Source organism: Corvus hawaiiensis, chromosome 21, assembly GCF_020740725.1.
Source record: "Corvus hawaiiensis isolate bCorHaw1 chromosome 21, bCorHaw1.pri.cur, whole genome shotgun sequence".
Taxonomy (NCBI): domain Eukaryota; kingdom Metazoa; phylum Chordata; class Aves; order Passeriformes; family Corvidae; genus Corvus; species Corvus hawaiiensis.
Genome location: NC_063233.1, coordinates 10101614 through 10104149, shown reverse-complemented (window position 1 = coordinate 10104149; position 2536 = coordinate 10101614). Strand labels below are relative to the sequence as shown.

At 47.9% G+C, this 2536-nt stretch overlaps 1 non-coding gene across 1 annotated transcript; it reads left to right on the top strand.

Annotated features, from left to right (window-relative positions):
- Window positions 1-528: 528 nt before the first annotated feature.
- TRNAT-AGU lies at window positions 529-601 on the top strand. Its single transcript has one exon. It is a non-coding gene; the product is annotated as a tRNA-Thr (tRNA).
- Window positions 602-2536: the final 1935 nt, after the last annotated feature.

Genomic DNA, 2536 nt, shown 5'->3' with positions numbered 1-2536 from the left:
CTGTCCTCTGGCAGTGGGAAGCCATTCCCTGTGTCCTGTCCTTCCATGTCCTTATGAAAATCCCTTTCCAGTTCTCTTGGAGCCCCTTTAGGTACTGAAAGGCTACAGTAAGGTCACTTTGGAGCCTGCTCTTCTCCAGGCTGAATAATCCCAATTCTCTCAACATTTCCTCATATGAGAGAGGCTCCAGCTTTTGGAGCATCTTTGTGGTCCCTGTTTATTCCCTTCTCTGATAAATTAATGCAACAGCTCAAACATCATCGTTTCTTTGTAAACTTCCCACTTTGCAGGGGAAAAGGGAATCGTCCATCTTACAGGGGATGAGCTGAAGGAGAGTAAATTCCAGGTTTGGGTTCACCTGGGGTGGTGGTGGTTTTGTGACTCTGATGGGTTTTGGTGCAGTTTGGAAAGAGAATCAAAAGTCCTCGGAGCAGCACATTCCAGCAGTGCTGGGGCCATTTCACTCCGGAATGAAGAGAAAATTTTGATATGAAATGTTTGCAGAGGCAAAAGCACCCAAATTTCAGAGGCTCCATAGCTCAGGGGTTAGAGCACTGGTCTAGTAAACCAGGGGTCGTGAGTTCAAATCTCACTGGAGCCTGGGGAGGGTCTGCACCTCCTGCAAAGACCTTGCTGCTTTATCTTCCTGTTTATTCCCAAAGTGCTCCTGATGTTTTTTGGAGCATCCACCCCAGTCTATGTGGAATACAAACATCCCACAGCACCTACACCAATAACAGGCAATGAGAAGCAGAGAAACCAGCCATGGTCAGAGTTGTACCCTTGGGATATTTTTAATGGACAGCAATTGGAGATGGGGAACACCCAATAATGAGATTTGGAGCCTTCTGGGCCCAGCAGACTTTGTGAGGGTCATGGATGGACAAAGCTGAAATGGCTGCCAGGTATTTACAGCCAGAGCTGCTTCATCTCTTCAGACATCAGCAGGACGATCAAATTACAGCTCCAGAGCTCGGTAATTGCAGAGCTGGCTGAAAACATTATAAATGTGGTTTGTGGAGGAGCAGCAGCATCTGTCGTGTCCAGAGCCCTGCTGGGGGGGCTGGACAGTTATAATTTCTAAAAATAAGGAAATAGGTAGGAATTAACCTATTTTGCATCTTGAATTCCATGAATTGCTGTCCAGATTTATGAGATTTCCTATTCTGCCTTTGCACATCTCTTTTCCCTGCTCATTTTCAAGTAGACTCCCTATATTGAGTCCAAATGAGCCAAACCAGTGATGGAAAAGGTCATTTCTGAATTTCAAAAGGGCCTTTTCCATCTGAGGGAAGGACGGCTCAAAAGCCTGAACGATTTTTGTCTTGTGGAGGGGGACACAGGGTGGCAGGAGGGACATGGTGCTTTGTTTGCCTCTCCTCCGGCTGGTTCCTTCCAGCTCTGTTGTCCCAAAAAAGTGAGCTTTGGAGGGTTGGTGTGTTTTCTCCACAGGAGGAGTGACCTGCAGGAATTTCCCTGTTTTCCCCTGCATATATCCCAGTAAGGATAAAGAAACAGAAGCCAGCAGGGTTCCCATTAATCTGCAATTAATAAACAAGCACAAGTTACTGTTATTGTAACCCAAGGAAAATGGACAGATGGGTTTTACTAAAAGTGAATTTATTTCCAGGCTGCTGTGGCTCCACGTGGCCTCCCCCTATCCCCCATTCCAGCTTTATCTCTGCATTTGGCTTTCAGAGAAGACCACAGAGCAAGACCCAAAAAGATCTTTGTGGTTCAATGTTCACTTCTGCAATCAGGCTCATGGGTTCAGCTGAGCTGAGCCTGGTGGGGATGGAAATGATCCTCTGAAAAATTAATGTCTTTCCTTTCTGTGCAAAGGCGACAAATGTTCAGGATGTGTTTTGCTGAATTCCTAATCTCTGCAGTACTGATATTAATGCCAGGGCTCCTCTCCCCGTGACCCTGCTGCAATGCAGAGCCCAAACTCTCTGGTGCTGCTTGCTGAACACAGGTCTGGGGCAGAGATGAGTTTTACCAGGGGACCTGGCCCTGAAATCCCTTTGTATCCATCACCCATCCTCTCCTTCTCTGCTTTCTGAAGACACAGCTTGACAAGAGGAACAAAGAGGGCAAAGTGATTTATATCCAAATCCTGAAGCCAGGTAAATGTGGCCGGGAGGGAGGTGGGGAGGGATCTTGGTGGCCTGTTTGACTGCCCATTCCTTTGGAATGTGTGAGCCTCTTGCAAACACAGCAGCCCTGGCAGCCGGCAAAGCTCATCTCCCTGCTGGGCACGGCAGCTCAGAATGGAAAGATTTTCCATTATCACCACATCCCAAACATTGCTCCGTGAGTGTTTGGAAAGGATTATGCCCTGTTCGAGGGGAAAACCCCAAACCAGCAATTCCTGCAAGGATAAAAGACCCCGTGGACAGGTCACAGAGCACTGCAAAAATGTCTCAAAGCCACAGAGCAATGGGACAGCTTTTCCTTAGCATCCAGCGTGGTTTGCACAGCTCCTGGTCCTGGGAATCCTGCAGGTCCCAGTCCCTCCCTGACTGTGCTGCTCACC